Source organism: Struthio camelus, chromosome W, assembly GCF_040807025.1.
Source record: "Struthio camelus isolate bStrCam1 chromosome W, bStrCam1.hap1, whole genome shotgun sequence".
NCBI lineage: Eukaryota > Metazoa > Chordata > Aves > Struthioniformes > Struthionidae > Struthio > Struthio camelus.
This window is the reverse complement of record NC_090981.1, coordinates 19,830,876-19,853,515: the sequence shown is the minus strand read 5'-3', so window position 1 is coordinate 19,853,515 and position 22,640 is coordinate 19,830,876.

Here is a 22,640-nt window from a genome sequence, read left to right as displayed (position 1 = left end):
TAACCTTAATTATCTTGCTGTCTATTTCCTGAGCTTAATTAACTTCTCTGAGTGCCTTTCTACACAGACTGCAGCACAAGGACTAGAACCCATTTCTTCTTATTCAGCATTTCATATTCTCTTTTCCCTCAGTTCCTAGGACAACAAAAAGCTTTTCAGAGTCCTAATTGCTATGGTAAAAGCTGAGATACAAGAACTGAAAGAAAAGCTACAGCAAAAAAAATATTGAGGATGTACAGCCATGCATACTAATAGCAGGGCAGAAATCTGCAAGTATGGAGAGATAATCCATCCTAGCCTCCAGACGAACTGACTTTAAATAATTAATCATCTTGTTAAGTAAATTCAGATTATGGGATTCAAATCCTAGTCATTACAGGTCATCAGGATGTTTTAGATGGAGTACAAATTGACTGCTAATACTTCTGCAGTGCTCAAATAAGTTTAGAATAATATAGCAGCTAATTTGCATAGCCAAGCCTCCTCCCCTGCTCCCCATGCAAGTCTTTCTGTGATCTGGCTACTTTTACCACAAATGAGAACCACACTATCAACTTCCAGCACAAACTAGTATCTCACATTGCTACTGCTAGAATTGCACTTTGTTATTCAAGACTACAAAAACACTTAATATAATTAAGAGAAACTTGCTCCATTTTTTTCTTTCTTCCATTTAGGAAGGAAAAAAGAATGCTTTCTTTCTGTTTAAGGAGGAAATACAAGAAGAATGTCAAAATGATTGTTTTAATTAAAAGAATATTTTCTTCCAAGCTCAAACAACCTCCATGAGTTATTATACTGCTTTTAGTACATATGACTATCCTCACCTCTACCTTGGCAGCAAGGAGCAGAGTTCTTTTGTTTCCAGGAACGATCAGGTGAGGATTGTGTGAATGGTTAGCCAATATGCAGGTGTTCAATCAAGTTGCTTTTCAACTAGAGCAGAGACAAATCAGAGAGGTAAAAAGCCAGTAAGCACGAAGCACTCATCCCCCAGCCAGAGCTCTGAGGTCTGCTAGGTTTCACAGAATATTTGGTTTAATCCCTCAGGATTTGATCCTGTCCATATTTAACCACCAGCAACAGAAGCCAAGTTCAGATGTAAAATAACCACCAAAAAATCATCAGCTCAAGTGTCCATCCAGAAACCAGGGAAAGCTATGCTACATTGTCAGTCGCTAGGTTTCCTTAACACTCAGAACACCAGCCAGAGAACTGAACAATAGTCTTCCTCAAAAAGAAAACTAAAACTCTGGAATGGTAGACAGATAACTAATTATTCAAGCATAACAAAAACTTCGGGTGTTTTTTTTGTTTTTAAATCTTCTGCTTTGCAGGGGGTGCTTTTCCCTTCCTGCAGTGACCTGCCCAACTTGCTGTAGGCTGTGCTGCTGTGCCAGGGTGACACACATCATGGTGCGGCACGCTTTGTAACAAAGAGCGGAGGCAAGACAATCATAGGCACATAACATGTTTGTCAGGGTTGACTACTGGCCTTTTGACTTGTGCCCCAGTTGCTTCTGAGGTCCCCTTCCCTCTCTACATGTCCAGGATCCAGGGGAAGGGCAGGTGGAAAGGAGAAAGGCCTTAGTCCAACTGAATTAGTCTCTTCAGGCAGTATCTTGGACATGTTATGGTAAAAAACTCCCCCCATTCGGCTCTTCTCCATTTCCCTTGGACATCAATAAAGTGTCCTTTATACTAGAAAACAACCCACTGAGTAAAGAGTCAAGACTGAAGTTCATGATTTCACTTTCCTTCGTTTGCAGTCACACATCTCGGTCTTTTTGAAAGCCCGGAGACTCTACTTGTGAGCTCAGAAGTTACACAGGGTCACTTCTAGCAGCTACAAGCTACAGTTCTACTAGTATTGCAGGCCCAAGCCCCTCCACTTCTTTGCAGTGGCTTTCACTATGAAAATGGGATAGAAGGGTATTTGGATAAAGCGAATGCCTAGTATGCTCTCCTTCAGTCATAGGAACAGAAACGAGAAAGACATCAAACCCCATACTGCTATGGAAGTAGTACAGTGCAAAGCATCAGTGCAACATAAATGTACAATTGTATACAAGAGCTGTTAAATCCATCCTACTCCTTGAACTTCATGTTCACCCTGTCTTAATACAAACAGGCATACTGCTTATCAGGACTTCTTAAGAAGACATTAAATGGAGTCATGGACAAGACTGCTTATTACAGAAGTAGGTCAAAAAAGAGCGTCTTAACACAGCCTGTTATACTAAGGAACAAAATAAAGAAAAAAGGTTTTTTTAATTTATTTTCATATGAGCTTCCATAAGCTTTATTACTTAAACAATAGGTAACCTTGGTTTCTTTTTCCTTCCCCTACCTCAACTATCTATACCACCAAGCATTTCCCCCTTTCCTCTGCCCCCTCAGGTTCTCCAGGCTGGCTGCAAAGCAAGGCTAGGGCTAAGTAACACAATCAAAGGGTAAAGGCAGCTGTCAAAGTGGCAGCTGGGCAAACCCAGCCTCAAGAGGCAGCAACTCACGCTCCCAGGGCTGGCACTTCAAAGGCCACCAGCCCTGACACCTTATCTCAAATATCAAATGAAAGAATTCTTCGGTCCTGGTTTACCAGCACTAGGCTAATGGTGCAAGAAACCATTACCAAGACTAAAGGAGAGTACATGGTCTTCAACCACGTACCTATCACCTTACTATATTTATTGTCTCTTAAAGTCCAACGGCACAGTCAGCAACCTGCCCTCTGCAGTACACTAGCCACTATATAAAAGCTAAATAGCGGCTGTCTAGTTTTCTTAGAGCACATCTTCTGGGCATGATACTGTATTTTAAGACAACCACCAGATGAGCTGGCTATGCTAAATTAAACCTCCACGCAGGAGCGGCAAAAACACGAGTTGTTGCAACCATCCAACAGCAATGGATACTTGCAAAGTGAATGTTAACAGAACTAGCAGCCACCTGGGTTCAGCTGCCTAGAAAGTTTTAGATATTACAGGCACTCTGGAATTAATTCTCACCAAGGGCTGCAACTACACAAACATATGTAGATGTGTGCGTGCAAACCCACTCAGCATACATGTGAAGAGGAGGGAGGGGAAAGGGATACATCCCTAGCTATCTTTAAATCAGATAAATACCCTGACCAACTAAGAGAATCTATCCATGTATTTATGTTCTCCATCTGTCTACTTACGGAGAGGGATAGGCAAAGAGATTAAGAGGAGGTACAGACACACAGAAGTTCAACAAGTCACTCCGCACCAAAAGTGATCAAATTTTACAAGTTAGAGTGAAGGTTTCACACACATGCACAAAGCAGTGTGGAGTTTTCTCTGCCTCCCTTTGACACAAGGCAAGTGATTGGGAACAAACAGTTTGAGGGACTAACTGCAGTGTGGAATAAGCGGTGAAAGAAATCAAGTTCACCATATCCCAACTGCATCACCATAAAGCTTTGTAAATACCACTTGCTTGTTAAGGTGGGGCAAAGGAACAACTGGGGAGATGAAGAACTGAAACCCTAGTAAGTAACTGCTGCCAATACAAACTCAAAGCTCATTTTGTTCAGGGAAGCTTTGTCTCATCCAAAAATAGAGTTTCAAAAGTTAGGAAAAGTTACTGGTGCCTCCACACACAAAAAGTTGCAGTGCATGTTTTATGCTTGCTAGAAAATACACTAGGGTTTCAATTGATCTAGATGAATGAAAAACATCCCATGTCTACTGAAGCCACTAACAACTTACTGAACATGCTCAACTGAGCTTCTTCCAGGTTCTCTCTCCTCTCATTAATAGATATCCTGGCAGTCAGTGGAAATAAAACACAGCATTTCAGGAGGAAAGGGAAAAGCCAGCATATAGCTGAAGAAAAACATAAATCGACATTTAAAGCAACCTTTTTTCCCCCTGCAGTTTTGCTTTTTCCACCCCATTGTTTGCATCCTACTGGTTTTCCACAGACATGTCTTTACAAGAGCTAGAGTTTAAATTCACATGTTGACACATTAAATTCATATTAACATACCTCTCTGGTCTTACGAATTGCAGATTCCCTCCTATACGCTAAGGGATTGAGAGACTCCCGGGCCCGAAAGTTATAAAATGCCACTTGACATGCATACAATGCAAAGGAAAAGTTCCAGTGTCCATCCATCAGTTCTCCCCCTCCTGCCATGCTTCTACTATTATACACATGGGTATCTACTCCTTCACTTGACAAATGCCAATGTTTAGCTCACAGCATTCCCACAGCAAGGTTGTCCCAAGACACTGCAAGAAATTAAAGTACTCTTAAAACAGGAAAGAACTATTAGGAGGAGGCGCTCCTATGAAATAAGAAGCATTCTTACTTAATTCTAACGCCTGTTGGTTTTTTCTTGTTGTATTTTAAGATATCTTTGAATTGAGACTTTTTCCTAATACAGTATCAGCTTTGCTAAACAGTAGATTTGTTAAATTTTTGTCAAAAGACTTTGGTTTATAGCAACCAACTTCCTAGACATTATTTAGTAGAATTAGAGAGCCTCCAGTAACTCTCATGAGGATAAGCACATAATAGACAATACCCTAAATCAAATGTACAGTACATGCAAAGATGTATATTTCCTAGTCAGTTTCTCAATTCAAGTGTAGTTCGCAGTTCTTTGAAGACCATGCTCTCCCTGTCTACCATTGCACAGATTCTTCAGGGGCAACTGAGGACTTCTTCCCCAAACACCGAAACATCCTTATCAATGGGACGAAGATTCAAGCTGCCATGTTTACTCACGAGATTTCAGGCGTTACACAAAAAACTGTTTTGGTACTTCCCTCCACCCCCAACACACACCCCCCACTCTTAACTAAGTTTTGCAGTCATAGGGCTGGATTTACTGTATTTCTAGTCTGGCAGTGCAGTGAGATTACCAAGCTCTTTTCACAAATAGTACTTTGCTGATACCATTAGCTTAAGTCAAAATCATGAAGGAGGTATTAGAGGTGGATATCCTGTTATTTCTTTTTCATTTCTAGAGCGGAATTTGCAAGTAACATGAATATTTATCATTCTGCCCTTCTTATGACCACCATTCCTACTTGCTTAGTCATTACAGGACAGACAGCACTTTAAACACTACTTGCAAACAAACAAAAAGAAGAAATTACAGTAGTATATTTCCACTTCTCCAGCACAATATTCTCTCATTCATGCAGTTGCTGTTACATTAAAATATTGCCATTGGGCCTTAACAGAGTGTGAGGGCAAATCTACTTACAACATTATATTGCAGTAACTGTGGGAAGTAAATATAATGACTTAAAACATATAATAAACAATTTAAATTGTGTTTTGATACCTAGAGCTGGAGAAAAATTCCTAAGCTTAACATGAAATCTAGAACAATAAATCTTGTTTCAGAAAGCCAACCAAGAAAGAGTGCATACTTATCATAACATCTAGGATACAGAAAGGGCCAAATAGCTGAAAATTCCTGCTAAATAACAGAAGAAGAAAAGAGAGGTAACACAGCATAAAATTGATATAAATTCAGCTGGCAAGATCAGACTAGATATGGCCTTTTGTGATCAACTAGCAAGATCATCCAGGCACCAGGAGTTGGTGGTGACAGGCAATTTTGATGCTTAACAGGAAAACAGAGTAGGGTCTAGGCTAATTCTTCCTACACATGGCGACACGTTAAACACGTACAAAAAAGTAGCTCTGTTTGAAACTGATACAGGGGAAAAAGGTAGAAAGAAACTTAGGTGAGAAAGGCAATAAAAATATTTCTGATTCTTAGAAAGGGAAGCAGGTGAAAAGAAAACAAATACACTTCAGAAAAGCAGATTTCTATAACCTTACAGACTCGGTAGCTAAGGTCTCATGGGACAGATGTCTGAAGAGGAGAAGGAGATAATAAGACCTGGTAACCTTTAAAGGAAACAATAGTAAGGGCACAAGTGCAAGTTATCACAGTGCAATGAAAAGCCAAGGAAGGCTAGGAAGACACCAACCTGGCTGATTCGCTTCTTCAGTGATTTCAGAAAGAGCACAGAGTTAAAATTAGCTTAGATAATTCTTTAACAGGATTAGTAAACCAAACAAGAGAAGACAATCCAGCAAGGCCAAACCTCAAAGAGTTAAGGAGAAAATTTTAAGTAAATTAATGTGACAACCACAGAAAGAGCTGGAATGATAGAGGATTTTGCAGTTCTCAGATTGAGAATTTGCTCCATTCTTCACCAAAAAGGTTCAGGTATGATCAGATGGTTCCTGGCACTAGCCCCAGCAATAGACAGGTGAGAACTAAGGCTACCACAGGTTAGGGAGCACATCACACATTGCATGTTTTCAGTCTGGCAGAGCTGTTGAAATTCACCTTCAAATACACAAAGGCTGGAGTCTTCGTGAAGAATGGAGCCAGGCTAACGGCAGACTAGTGCTGAGAGGGGAGGAGACGAACCTGCCTCCGTGCTGGCAACACGCTGTTTATTGGCTCAAAAACCATTGCTCTCAAAAGGCCACAAGCAGCAGCTCCAGATCTGGAAGCAGTTATCTTTGAGAGTTCATAAGGATTTGGGAGACCTCAGAAACGCAGAGGGGACAAGAATGGCGCCTATCTTTGAAAATGGGAAGAAGAAAGGGGGAAAACAGGAATCAGAAGCCTGTCAGCTTACCTTCACTTCCTAGGAAATAGCTCACCAAGAAAGCTGGAGCACCACAAAGGTAAAAAGATATGAGACAGAGCCACATAGACTTGTGGCAAGTCAATCTAACCTTCTCCCTTCCTCTAACAAGGGCATGTGTCCTCCTGGACAGGTGAAAGTAATAAATGCTAAACCTTGACTTTAAGTCTGATTATAAAGCTGTTTCAGATTACAACCTCATGAGAAAAAAAAACACAGGAAAATAAATTAAAAGAAAGACATAAGTTAAATAGCAAGAGTATTATCAGCAAGAGACAAGTTAGAACAGCAGATGGAGTCAGGTTTTACAGAGGTCCGTCCCAAGTCCAGAACTATTCAGTAATTCCCTTACCAGTTAAAATGAAAAAAATTAACAGATATACTTAGCAAATTTACAGCTAATACTAATCTGAGAGGGACTGTAAACTCAAGGACTGGATGTGAATTCAAAATTCCAATTAACTGGATTCTGACTTGTTAAAGAGGAGGCTGGGCTCTGCAATAGGAGCAAGCATGACATACTGTGCTTGGGGATAACCAGCTGCACAGTTACAGGATAACAGATGACTGGGCACACAGCTGCACTGCACACAGGTCTAGGTCTACAGCTCACTAGAACAGTTCATAAGCCTAGGGTAAAAGTACCATGGAAGAGTTTTTGTCACCCATGAGAATTTCTACAGTGCAGAAGATGAATTAGTGCCCAAAACTGGGCATGCCCCTCCAGCTGAGGGCAATTTCACAAGAAGAGATATGAACCAGCTGGAAAAAGCAGTAAGAATAATCAGGGGTTTGGAAAACAGGAAAGGCTGAAAGAACAGGAGTTACTCCATCTAGAGAAGACAGAAGGGGGAATGTGGTGAAAGTCTTCCGTAAGAGAAGAGGTCACTGAAAAGACACATACAGTAGAACAAACTCTTAAGGGCCATTATCAAAGGACAATAACGATCTTGAAGCTTGAAAGCTCTAGGCCACATGCCAGGAAAGAAATCTTTACATTCAAGACTCTCAGAAATGAAAGACGTAGCCTACAGATGCTCTCTTTGAGATCGGTTTAGACCAATCTCTATGACAAATGCATTGATACCTCAGCATCTCAGGCAGTCCAATTTCCTCCGATTCCAACTCTGTCACTATGAACAATCTCCCACTTTGGAACAAAAAAGGCGTTATGCAGCAGGTATGGTCTGTCAAACAATACATTAGCAGATGCAGCACCACACTGATCCTTTAAAACTTCAAAATGAATTACAATAACCAAGTAAAAAAAGCTGGATTTAGGAAGAAGGTAAGCAATTGTCCTATATGCACACATCTGAATTACAAACAGGGATGTCACCTGCTTCAGACAGACATATTTTCTTTTTTTCCTGCCAATCCCCAATGATTTCTGGATCTAAAGTTTTTTTTAACCCGTATTGCCAATTTACGATACATTTTCTTCGCAACGTTAATATTGCCTCTGCCTTCAGCAATCCCTGAATCATAGCACTGGATCATTACTTGCTTCCTTGTTATTACCGTTAGTGAACTCGGCCCCTGCAAAGGCTGCCATGGAATTACAGAAACCGAACACAACCGACTGATACACAGCATCTCATTTAAAGATACACGCCACTTAAAGCGCTCAAGACTTTTCTCATGCTGAGACATTACCTTTGGAAAGAACCTCTCCCTATGTTGCCCACCCTGCTCTTTAAAGTATTCACTTGTACAAACAACTCAAACGCGATACCAGGAATACAACAGTAGATGGCATAACTACACTGTGATCTCAGGGAAACTTCAGCTCCACGTTTTTTCAAACATCACTTTTGCATAAATCATTCAGACCAAACAATTCTTAAAAGAGCTCTATAGTCAACAAATTCTCTTCGGGGGGGGGGGGGGGGGGGGGAGGGGGGAAGTGCTGTGAAAAAGAGCTGTGTTTTCCTGTCAGAGAAAATCCCACTGTAGACCAAAATTTTATAAACATAATCTTGGTAAGAGTCAAACCCTCAATCTAAATGAACACACTGATTTGGGTAAATTAAGTTTTGAATTGAACAAATTAAGTTTTGAATTGAATCAACATGTGGTTGCACCCCTCAGAGCTGCCCCGACCTGAAAATCCACCGTCTATGATTTAGTCCCAAGCTGGGGTTCAGTATTTAGATTCCTTTCTTGCAATTGCAAGCAGCAAATGTTTAAGACAACCATTATGTTCTTATGTAGATATACATACAGTGTGGTTAATACTACTAACCATTGCGGTAGGCTATTTCCTTCCATATGGATTTCATGGCAAGGTTGATTTACTTGAACATTATAAGGGTTTTGGTTTTTTAAAGAGATCCTGATTACATTTAGAACTATAGCATATCAGAGGTCTTCCCTTTACCTTCTCAACTCACTCGGGACTTGAGGAATTTTATCTGAAGTTAGTTTTAAGGTAAATGCCCTCAGTGCATTTCAGACAATGACCTCAAAGTGATAAGTACATATTAAAGCATGTTATTGTAAAGATGACACCATAAACAAAGTATAGACCAATAATATATCAACTTCAGAGACAGATAGCACTAAAATTAAGCTTCTATGCTAGCAAGTGTTAATAGCATCTTAAAGAAAACTGAACTGCATGGTGCTCATTTCCTTCCCATGAGAGGCTGTTCTAAGATGCATGCTGTCTTAATTTTTCTTTGATCTTTCTAGCGCGCAAAATGAACTCTCTCAGACATCAGCATTACCTTGCCATTATGATCCTCGTGCACTGAGCTGTACCACGAGCTCTCAGAAGGAACAGAAACAAATAACAGAAAACATCCCCAAAGTGCTGTGGCACCAGAGTAGCTGATAGACGGGATACAGCATCTAGATGCAGCAGCATCCCACAGGGGACACTGATCCCTCTTTAGGATCCCAGATCCTGTTTAATTCTCACTGCATCTCCATTTCTCTAGCCTTCTTTACTGCTGCATTTCCTCATTTGGAGGCAGGATGCAGAAAAAGATAACAGCTAGAAAAAGATAACAGCTAGAAACTTTTCTATAATTTAAGCTTAAGTTCTGAAGACTCCAGGCAAATAAGTCGCTCTTACGGCAAGCTCAAGCACAGAAGCGACATTACTCCGCTCCCCATTTTCATCACCTCTTCTTTCCTAGCACTTGCAGACACAGCACAATCCATGTCTAAGTTACACTTATAACCTACCATCTAACGGTAGGTTCTCCTGGTGATACACTGAGCACGCACACTTTTCCTATACCACAAAAAGCCCTCAATACATCCTGCATAGCCTAGGAGGAGATCCTTTTGCAGCACTCCAGGACAAAAGTACTCACAGAGGAGGAAAGAGCTAGGTCCCCTTATGGAAGCCTTTGTCAGCAAGGACTCATGACTTCGAAATAGAAATTACGTTCCACGTGCCTGTTCTATTGTTTCAATCAGTTGTTGACATGATACAAGCAGAGGGTTTGTGCAATCGCATTTTGTCCCCCCCCCCCCCCCAATGCATTGCAGTAGCCCTAATTACATGATCAAACTTATTTTTAAAAGAGAATCCAAGTCATTCAGCATCCAGGATGCTGGCGGTCAGTAAACAGAGGCTACTCAACATTTTATTTGTTCCCATCACTCAGTATGCGGCCCCACAAACACACACATTCTTCAGGCTCCACATCAAATACTAGATACTATTAATTTAATTAAGCAAAGTGAAGTGTTATTTGTTACCCATCATATTGGCATAGCCTTCTCTTCCAAACACTCCATAAAGTAAAAAGGCACGATTCCTTTAGTTTTCGCAAGTGATAAATTAAAGCAGGAGTGCTAAAGTTAACACAAGGATGACAATTCTTTTTCTTCAAATTCGCACTACGTGATTCTTCAAGTTTTCAGAACAAAGTTTCCACTCTGTAGCATTTAGCTGTGAAGTATAAGCTTGTCTGTCAATTAGCATACTCAGAGAAGAAGTAGCATGCAATTAGTGGGGGTTTTGGTTTTGTGAGTGAGTTTGTTCAGTTTTCAGGCATTCGATTTGAGCCACTAAGATTCCAGTAAGATTTTGTGCAAGAGGAAGACAGTTCTCAAGGAGAAGCTTCGACTGCCTTAGTTGTAAGGCCTCTCTGCCGTATGTCAGTCCTGAAATGTTCCTATCTACGTATCACTCAACCCCCACAAACCTCCACATTTTGGACCTTATACCTGAAACGTTTATCATTTTCTCACTAGTGTACGGACTATTCAAAACACAGGAAAAAAGCACTCAGAGACTGTGCTTGGGAACAGTCCAGCTACCCGCAAAGAGTACCTGGCCAAGACTCCGTGTTGTGCAATAGAAACTCTGAAAAGGAACAGTTCCCCTCGTTTCTTCGGCAGTCAAAAACAATTTCAAATACGTATAACCAAACCTATTAAATGCATCAATAATGCTCACACAGTTTGAGATGCCTTGCAACACGCCTTTGACTCAAGGGCATCCTTACAGAGAACAACATTACTGCTTCCAGAGAAAAATAATTTGACACGAGCTGACAGCCAAGGACTCCTCTGACCTTGACAATTCTATTCTCACACTCCAGCCAAGTCAAGTTACACCTTAAAGGGATTCAATTTAGTTTCTAACCCAAACAGGCAGTTTTTGGAGAAGTATTTTACAACAGAAGCAGGTCATGCAACTCCTCCCCCTGTTTGCCCAATACCTCCTGGAACTCCACCAAAACTTCCAGGGTAGAAAAACATTCAGGATTTGGCCCCAGGAAGGTGTGCTCAGACTTTATCTTACAATTACAATCTCTAAATGAAGTGAATGGCCTTTATATATTTATCCAACAACAGCATTCACTACCCCAGCATGACTTCACGTATCCTCTGTCCCAATTTCCTATTTGCCCATAACAGTCAAGTCATACCTGCCTTATAGGCGATAACATTGTTCCGCGAAACCAAATAAACTTTTCCTTTTGTGTCTGAGGCTTCCTTCAGTATTAAGGCTACTGCTTATATCAGGGCACTAGACAGTGCATCCATAGCCAATATAAAAAAACCTTATTGTTTACTCTAGGTAAACAGCTCACGTACAGTACTCCACGTTTTGCTGCAGTGTCATCTATTACACTTTTAAAAAGTTACAAAAACTGTATTGCAGGTGTGGATCTTTGTCCATGCTGGGCAAACTCTGCTGAGGCTTGCAAATGCAAACCCTGACGTAAGCTTTTTCCACCTTACAGGTAAAGGCGTCCCTCCTACTGCCTGTAAGAGCCCATACATTTTTGCTGGACACCAGCTTGACGCTTCATGTGCCCATATGCCGCTTTTTTTATTGCGGTATTCCAAATTCTGAAGTCATCTCTGTCGTGTCAGGCATTATCTGCCTTCTAAAATGGACCACATCCATCACTTGGCAAGTTCTAGCTACTCTATCAAGCATTCGTTCCTTTTTTCCCCCAGAGTTTTTATTCACATTCTGATCTTCTAGCAGACACTGACCTCCTGCCAAGTACTAAAAATCAGTTGCTCGACCACTTCGATCTCACTGCAGTTCTGTCGACTCCGATTTAACCGAATGTCGTTAAACATAGCGAGTCCTTCAAACACGAGGCATCAGAACTGAAACTCCTTCCTGAAGATACTCATCAGCTCTCATTATCTGCTTGTAGGGTCACTCGTCATTTCATGTTTCTCTGTTTACCTTTTGCTTTCAATTGCTCCATCCAGAAGTGTTAGCACACTACCAGATGCGATATACAGTAATTACACAGAAATAAGATGGCTTACGCAGAGTTAAAAGATGGCTTTGTACAGCACAGAGGGCAAGCTTTGGCAGTACGGCTCTTCGCTGGCACCGTGCGGTTTCTCAGGTGCCAGGGGTCTGCAGCTCTCCTGCAAGCAGCAGCCAATGCATTTCCTGCAACCACTTGAGAAACGGCCCCAACCGCTCCTGAAGAGGGCAGCACCGTCACAGGAAGGCAAGCCAGAGAAATGTCTCTCTGGCCTTTTAATTTCTTGGTAACCTACTAATACAGTCATGAGCCACCCAATAAAGAGAGTGCCAAGCATGCTGTGAAGACAATCTGACCCTTTTCTGGATAAGATTAAAGGCTGCCTCAGGTTTTCCTGCAACTTTGTGCTTTTAAAAGAGCTCGAATTTCACGCAAGGTTACCTGAACTGGTCCTTCACAAATCTAAGCACACAAGACTCCTGCATATATTTGTCTCAGGCTATAGTTTCCCCAATTTAGATTCCAATTTTTATTCTTCAGTTTCCTGGAATATTTTTGGACTCTTTCCACACACCAGGAAAAAATAACAATTTTATGGTCACTTTACTGACCCAAGAATATGTCTCTACAGTACTAATTTGGTAACAGTGTTTGAAAAGAACGCGTACCAAAACAGATACCTCACAGAAAATACTAAATTCAAATAACAGAGCTGCAAGTCATTCTCAGATCTATTGACAGTACTCAAGCAATAGCATGGGTATTACCATTGGCTTATGGTTATAAAGTCGTAAATTTAAGTATAGCATTAGAGCTTGCTCACAAAGTAGCAGGTACATTGTCAGTAAGCGCCCGCACAGGCACCGTCCTGTCATTGAGATAGTTAGCAGAAGTATCATACAGTAGTAGCAGTAGTTCTAGGGTTCTTTAGCCATGAGCAGGACAGCTCCAGAACCGATGAAAAAAGGTTTTTATCTCCCTTCGGGATATAATAATAATGACAATTCTGAGCTTTCAACGGCATTGACATCTTGCTGTCTAACAGATAGTCATGTAGACACACATCAGTTTACTACAAGAACAGCAAAGAAAAAGCCCCAAACAAAACCCCCACAGACTCTAAACTAAAATTCAGGCCCAGATTGTACACAGGTACACTTCTGTGCACAGGTTTCTGGGCCAAGACCAAGATCCCAGGCACGTTGTGACTCCTGCTTTAAATATTTGACTAAAACTATCCCATCAGTAGGTGACTCATTTTTCATAAATCTGCCTGGTTTGATTCAAATCAGCATCATAACTAGAAGCCAAATAATTAAGTATGCCAGACCGCAGTAACTAACGCTTTCAGTACAATTGGATCCTGATCCCGAAAAGAGCCACCACAAAAGAACAGAACAAAGAATTGTCACGGTTTCAGAAGAGGAGCCACACTGCCCTTACCAAAGGGCACTTCATGATCAAAAGGCATCAGATACAGGAGGCATGGGGCTAATTAAATAATCAATATTAGCTGCTATTACTAATGGCCAATGGCACAGCTGAAATCTTTTAACATCAGCATACCATATAACCAGCATGCAGAGCTAGATCCTAGCACTGCCACTGTTAACAATAAAGTCCCCAGCAGCACTCACTGCCTGCCATGGACTCCGAGTGCTGAGGCAGGATGCAACAAGGTTGGAGAGAAACACAAACCCCAGCTGAAAAACAACCCACTTCCTGCAGAGTAGCTTGCTCCATTTCTGTCTTTCACTATGGATCACACTTTGATTGTGACAAAAAAAATGCTCTTATGGCTTTCAGGCTATAAAAGTAAAAGCAGTCAACTAAGCCAGTTCTTGAGCAGAACCCAAAGTTTACTTTATACGGGCCATGACTGCTCTAGTTTTCATTTTAACAGACATTAGCTGCCCTCAGGTCCCAGCTATCCCAATCATCTGCTCAGTCTTGCTCTCTGCCCTCACCAGCTTAACAGCTGTGCACGCAGGGGTCTGCGCCACACTCACTCTATCACTTTAGGAGTTCCTAGGACTGCAGTCAGAGGTGCTGGCAGAAATCCACCATTACCCACAGAAAGCAGAGATAAACTAAGAGGTCCCGATACAATCGGCACCTACTCACATCTCTGCTCAAAATTTGAGCCACCCAGCAAGAGTTTTTGTCCTGTTTAACAGCTGCCAGTCTTGTCTCAAAGTGCTAAATCCCTCTCAACCCAGCTTTGCTTGCCTGCACCCTACATGCTTAGCATGGCATTCAAAGCTCCCCATGTGAAACTGCAAACATCTGGGCTGTTAAATAAAGCATACAGAGGCTGAAAGAGATGTTAGGAATAAGAGCTGAAGCCTCAAGGGGCAGGCACGCGTTCTGATCATGCCCCCTCCCAAAGGGAGAGGCGACACGGGACCCCATTCAGCCTTGGCCACGTTCCCCCAGCAAAGGCAACACAGTCCTGGCCGACTGCTCTGTTGACTGCACTCCTTGCCCACCTCGTCAGCGGCCTCTATAACCTGTTAGAGATTGGTTAGTCCGAACTCTGGGGTGAAAGCAAGGTGTCGTGAATTTAATAAGCCAGCCAAAGCCCCTCTGAGAAACACAAACACGTTCAGCTGGCAGCTAACCTCATAACAGGCCATGGAGACTACATATTGCCACCTGCACATTTCCTCCGATTTACTTTGCCCTGGATTGGGAGGAGATGAAAGGTCAGTTTTCCAATAGCACACAAGCACCCGCATTTTGATTGACAGCCAGCCGAGGAAAGATTTTTGTACGTCTCAAACGAAGGCCCTTCAGCAAGCACCATGGCAAGCCTTACCAAATCATTAGAGCCTTCTTGCAAACGGTGGTATCCGCCACGAGGAGAGGGCGGACGCCTTTTTTTCCTGCACACTGAACCTTCGTGGCATAAAACCAAGCACACAACGAAATCAAAACCTCGAGTATCTCCTAGTGCGCACCAGCACATCCAGTTGCTGCCATAACAACGATGAAAGAGGCAGCAGATGAGAGGTTATTTTCTGCACAGAAACATCTGAAGAACTCTTTTCCTCAGGAAAAGAAGAAAAGAACACTCCAAATTTTTTTTTTTCCTCCTTCAGTTGTGAAAGGATTTTGAACCCCCTGCAAGCAAAAAACCTGCTTTCAAAGTTCTCCCATGTAGTTTTGGCTAGCTCAGACAAACAGGAAAAAACAGTCCTAAAGAACTAAGTTAATTAGAACTGTACAAGTTTACTTGCTTTCGCAGCTGAACAGTTTCTTTCCTTCCCCCCCCCCCGGCACTTGCAACAAATAGCTGTGAAAGTGCTGTGCATACTTTCAGGAGGAAAAACTATTAAATAGACCCTTTTTCAGTGTAATCCAGCCAGAAAATTAATTTGCCAGTGTGCAAGCCAGGAATTTCAGATAGGCCTTTAAGCACATGACAAACAGAATACATTTATTTATATCCCTAATATAATGCTTAACAGCAAGTTAAATCACAAAATAAATCAGATGAGCATCATGCGTACACAATCTGTTCCATCAGTGAGACAGTTAAAAAAGTCCACAGAAGCATTTCAGATTAATTTGAGAGCTTTTTCTTCCTCCAAAAATACTATATACAGACAGGTTCAGGACTGAAAAACACTCCACTTCACTGTTCCAAATTGCTGTTATAATTCACTAACACACACGCACATTTTTCTTGACCTGTACAGTGCTTGCTTATGTCAACTTTTTTTTTTCCTAGATATTTCAAAACACTGTTTTGTCCCCACATTATTCTGGCCAACACAACCTGTGAACATCTGGATAGGGAAGGGAAACTACACAATTAAGCATTCAGTTTAACAGAAAGGGAAAAAAATACATTCAAGTCTAGATTATTAAAACACACAACAAAGTTTCTTGCCACCTCAAGTCCCTTGCTGGGGAGAAGGTGAAAGGAAGAAGGGCAAGACACATTTAATGCCCCTACAACGATGCTTGATCCCTGTTTAACTGAACCAGAAAGTCTAGTGCTTATGATGAAAGAGAGGTCCAGCACATTAAATCTTTACTATAGCCTATGTGGTATTGTTTCACAAGCCAAGAAGGCTTGCCCTTCTTAATATAAATACAATAAAAATACAGAGGTCAGTAATTCTAGCTAACTAGAGGTGGCAGACTATAGACTGTACGCCTATCTGCATGCAACAGGCAGAGTTACTCACTAGGTAAGAGGAAAAGTTGGGCAGAAGAATTCAGTCCCCCCAGATCAGTAAGAGTCAGACACTGCAGAAGTCTTCAGAAGCCAGATCTAACTATTCATGAATTCCTAACTGAACTAAAACGCTTTAACATATTTCACTGTATTGCTATTCCTGCTCCCTCCTCTCTCCCTCCCTTTTCAAAGAATATAATGTACAAAATGTGGTTCAGAGACTTTTGTTTCCAAAGAGGCTGAAAATAAGTTGGAGTGTTTTTTGTTTGTTTGGAGGCAGGGATGTCTTTTAAATACACAAAATCCAGAACAGCGGTTTATGCAAGCTATTCTCCCCCCCCATAAATAATTCCAGTTTAAGTTTCCCCTGAATTTTTAGGACTGAAGAACTCAGTTCCACAAGTAATTTCAAAGACTCTAGGACTAGCCCTCCTTGCTAATACCAACCACCATCACACACAATTCTGCATCAGCTTCAGGATCGTGCAGCCTCTCCTCCTTCTCCAGCTCCAACCGGAGCTGCGTTCAGTTGTGCAAGCTCAACTTTTCCAAGGGAACATCTTCATTCTTGCTCAGGTTTATGGCCAGACCTTCCGTCAGTAGATATACTCTACCACTATTAAACTCCTACCTCTTTTAACATTGAGGGGAAGTAGGAAGGGAGTGAGTGATATCCAGAATGGGAGTGTCCACGGATATGAACAAATAAGATTGATATTACCTAATAATTCTTGACCTGTTCAACATGTATCTCTCTACAGGAAAAAAAGAGACATAAGTCAGAAGATTACTAAACTATTCCCAGAGATCTCTCAGTTAAAGCAGGTTCTGCACCCTGTTCATATTTCTCTGCAATCATAGTAAAGCACTGCTATCAATGAGCCCCTCTCCAACCGCAGGCTTGGCAACAACTTTCACACCAAATTTGATCGCAGATTGCCACGTTAGTCTAGTCTGTGTCTGCAAGCTTACGTTGTACAACGGACAGTCTGAATTAGCGCTCATCATCATAACAAGTGTATTCCAGAGCGCAGACAGAGCTGCTAACTACACAGTTATCACTAAGGGTTTGTGATCAAGCATAAACCTCCTGGCACATGCAGAAACAACCCTGATTCCAGAGCTAAACCTCCTTTGATTATATTTCCCTCCCTACCCCCACATTTTCAGCACATAGTCAATTCTTGCATTTCACAGTTAGGCTCAGGTATTTGTCACTCTCCCCAATTCATTTCAGATGTGTGATTTAATACACCAAACACCTGCTATCTTGAAGCTCTCCAACATGAAGTCAAGGAATTGCATAGTGACAAATACCCTCCTCGAGGAGCCATAAAAAAAAACACCCACACAACTAATAAGCTGCAGCTCACAAAGCTAGTGCAGAGCACCAGCTGAGCAGTGCAACAGCTCACTAGTCTTCTCAGAATTATCCCCTAGCCCAAGTCTTTCTCCCCCCACCATTTTTTCCCCTCTTTTGAGGACTCAAGCTACTAATTCATAGAAGTTACTTATTATTCACCACAGTCTGCAACACACAATTCATTAACTTTTCTGACTTCCCTTATAATTAACAAGCCACATGCATCCACACTACACACAGAGCAGCAGCTGAGGCAGCAGGACCTCACTTAGCACTCATTCGAGCTGGACATACGTTCTACTCTGCAATTACTTAGTGATCCCAAACGTAGAAAACGCAGTATTGTCACACAGCACAGACAACACTGAAACGCAGCATAACAAACATACCTTTGCTAGAAAGGAAACAGATTTGCAACTTTTCTATTTGTGGACTTCTCTTCCCACCGTTTCACAAAGAAGCTGGCAAATAACTGAGGAGTAAGTTACTAAGCACCTGTTCCGACCATCAGGCTGCTTTCAGATCACAGCTTTCTCATTTCTTCCATCATTCTTGGCGCTCAAGCTCTTTGAGTAGTTTTAATTTCTCTTCTTAGAAAAATAACCAAAGTCTATGCCTCATTTATAAGAGTCAGAAGGACTGAGCGATAACAGTGGAAAACAGTTTCACTGGAAGAAAGACCACTGCAGACACACTAGATCACGTATATGTTCACTGCACAGGTAATCAGAAAGGTCCTAGAGCAGAGCATTTGCAAACAGGGAGTATTTTTAAAGGGTGCTCTCAAACTGAAGCATCACCAGACGAGTTTTTTGGGGATAAACAAACGAATGGAACATTAAACACGCTGAGCTATCTGCTACTCATCCGAAGGTGCAGAAACTCCACATGCAAGAGTTTTGCACTGCCATTCACAGCTGACCGCAGGATTTTATGACTTCTATTTATCACAGCTCAACACTATTGTTGGCCACCGTCACAGGGAGAGGGGCAGCGGGGGCTGCAGCAGCAGGGCTGGGTCCCCCCACAAGCCCAGTCCACCAGGGTGCCAAGACCCACTAGATGGTGCTCTTCTACCGTATATTTAGGATTTATTTAGCTTTACCACAGTAAGAAAAATACTCACTGGAGTGGGTGGGAAGACACTTTTGGAAGAAGGAAAGAGGATGAAGCTTTACACGAACTGTTTTATCAGCTTGCTCCTCATCACTCCTCTGTGAGCAGTACTGGCTCCATCACGTTCACCTGTCTCCTTTGAGACAACATTAGATCAGAAAACTGAGCTTCATCCTAGTATCAGAAACCTCAGGGCAGGGTGGGGAAGAGGGTCCTGTTTTTTAAACTGTTGTTCCCTTTGAAATAATTCAAGGCTCAGATTATTCTAGCAACAATCTCCACTAGTCAGGCAAATACCAAGTCATACCACAAGGCTCCTATGTCACTAATGCAGGGGTTTCAAGTAGTCTTTAACCATTATTGAAAGTAATTTTAACAAAAAATACAATTCGGGTTGGAGGCAACAGAACGTCATTTAGGTCATAGGCAGCGCAACCTGACCTTTAGTTTTCTGAACTTTTTCCAGTTTATACACTGATAAATGTCACAAGTTCACTGCACACAAAAAGAAAGACGATTTTTCCCAGATGGCCTATTTCGCCTTCATTTCAAAGTAACAGTCTAAGCTCTCACATACCCCCTCACACACACAATCACAGACTGAAAGATGCAGCTGACATCCTGAACAGATTAAAAAAAGAAATAAAAAAGCAAAGAAAAAGAAGCAGCAAACAAACTAGGTTGTTTTCAGAAAAATTTTGACGTAAAGGTGGTGGCTGAAACACAAAAGGCAATAACTTTGTCCAGGAAACAGCAGCTATGTACATGCAGGATCACAAGAGGAGGAATAGCGGGTAGAGATATAGGGAAACTTCACTGAAAGAGGAGGAGGAAGAAGAGTGTGGAAAGTACTAAGGTAACAAAACATAGAAGAGCACATCAGGAAGGATGATCATCATGACCAGATAACTGAGATTTAATCAAGAACCTACTTCCAGTGGAATTTAGGAGACAGGTGCCTGATTGCCAAATACCCAAACAAAAAATCAGAAGAGAAGAACTGAAGACACCAATTACCAGCGGGCAGTGAAGAACCACGTTACCATCTATGGACCCTACTTTCTAAGGGAAAGCTCAAAAACAAGGCTGAAACCAAGAGAAAAAGTTAGGTTTGACATGCATTAGGCACAGAACAAATCCAGTGCTTTTTTCCCCCCTGTTTGTAGTTAATCTGTAGATAAAACTGCTATTATATGTGCAGAGTACATAGAAAAAGAGTATTTTTGATTTTTTTTTCTTTCCTTCCTTAACACAAGTCATAGCATTTACTGCATGATTAGATCACTTGGAGACAGATTAATAGGCAATATTAATAACCATAAGATTAATAGGCAATATTAATTATTTTTAACTACTAGAGATCTTCTTATGATAACATTAGGAAGTTAAAAATAGACGTTAAGATGCCTGGCAGCATTGTTTCCAGTTTTACTGGAACACTGGATTATTCCTCCTGTTTTAGCACAAACAAACTTTGTTCCTGTAGAGTACTACTGTATTATAATTAACAAATTGATATCTTGGCATAATAAACTGACCTAAAAATCCACAGAGGTTCACACCTAAAAGATGGTTCTAGACATAACAACAACTTACTTACAGTTCTTACACTTTTAGTTCACTAGCTGGCTCCCTAAACCTTTTGTTCACAGCAAAATATGTTTTTCTTAGGGAGTAACACTCTATACTGAAATATCATCTAATTTCATAATATAATTTATGTAATCACTGGCAAGTACAAAACACTTGTAGTGTAGTAATATTTCAAACATACAGATTTGAAAAAAAAAAATATGTATGGTTAATATTTGAGATATTTCATTTAAAAATAAAACTTGCAAGTTACCAATGCTGCTGCATTAGATGCATTTTATATCCTAGTGCAATCTCATTGCAAGGGATTAGAGAAAGAATTGTCAGGGAGAGATTAAAATAGACTTATGTAAAGCAGGTCATTAAATATCTAATCCCAGTCGCCATCCCCTCAGGGATTTGTGCAGAAACGAACAGACCAAAATTACCGTGGTTCAGCTCCTCTTAGCAATGCCACCTACTGCAAACCAAGTCCAAAGGGAGCATATGCAACTCGTAAGAAGTAGCAGGGAGCCCCTCAGTTCAAGCCGAGGGGCAGAAGTTTTGAAAGCCACCCTCTCCCCCTCGCTTACTTGAGGGATGCGGGCAGCTTGAGCAGTGTTTTCAAACACTCAGCGTTAATTGGTAACAGAGACTAGATCAAAGTCAACCGAGTTCCTTTAACCTGCCCCACATGCTCTCAAGTCTTCAAGTTTCACTTAACCTAATTGTAAAAATGGCTAGTGTCGCTCTGCTCAGGGTGGCGTTAACTTCATTAGTTGCTCTTTGTACAACATTGAGGTTCCTTGTTAAAACACATACACACACAGAGGTATTTCAGGCTAATAAGGGTGTATTGTTATAATCTAGCATTACACGATTCTGACTGCTTTAAGTAGTTGAAATGGTGCAAACTCTCTTAAATGATAAATACTGGCACAATGCTCAGTTTTCATTGAAATGTATTTTATAAATCCTTCTCATTAGGCCAAAAAACATACGCCTACTAGCTCTAGACAAAGAGACTAAAAATAAATAAAAGCCACACACATCTGCTATTCCACCACATGAGATCCTTCCCCTATCTGATGGTGCATTTGTCTGCCGCATCTTGCCCAGAACACAGCTTCTGCTTCCCAAGAACTATTTTTTTTGTTTCTTTTGCAATCTAATGATTATATTAAACTTCAGCAGAACAAGACTCTGGCCTGGATTGACTACTGCAATACAAATAAACAAAAACTCACAAAGAGAAAGGACGAACAGAAAGAGAAAAAAAAGCAACTAAATACATGCTTCAGACTTCTTACTGTAAAGAAATGGCTCACCAGTACATTTGGTGCCAGTATAAAAATCTCAGCTTAGTAGTTTTGCACTGGAGGTTCTTTTCTCCCAGAAAAAGAAAAAAAAAAGTACAGTTGATTTTGAGGAACAGGTCTTATAACTCATCTTTCACTTGAGGCAGTCACAAAGCTTGGTATTTTAAGACACCTCTCTCATCATTACACTAGCAGTTCTTCACGAGATACCTAACTCTACTCAAGCTTAGCACAAGGGACCTATAGCTCTGCACTTAAGGTTTCTGATTCCACTCCAGCAGCCAGCCTGCTGAAAACCAGGTATCACCACATTTAACTTGCATCCATCAAGATTTGTTACCAACCTATAAATTAAACGCACAATTCTAGGCGAACACGTCCAACAAGGATAGCTGAACTCACCCAGCACTGAGGCAGCTCATAAGGGGTTTCCATTTTACACTCCTCTGGAGCTAGACCAGCATCTCACCCATTTGCTAACGAGCATTGCAGCCTCTTTCCTTCTCCATACGCAGGGCTCAGCCCCATCTGCTGAGCAGGTACAGACTCACCCAGCAGCAAACAGGCTCACTCACTGCAGCTGAGATTATAGAGGCCAGCTCACCCCACCTGTGTTTCTCAGCAGCCGCCAGGAACAGCCTCATCAGGTGCCTGCTCTCACCTGGGAGAGAAGCAACCCCAGAGGCGTGCATGTGCACGCTCCTTCTCACAAATGCCCAGGCACAAGAG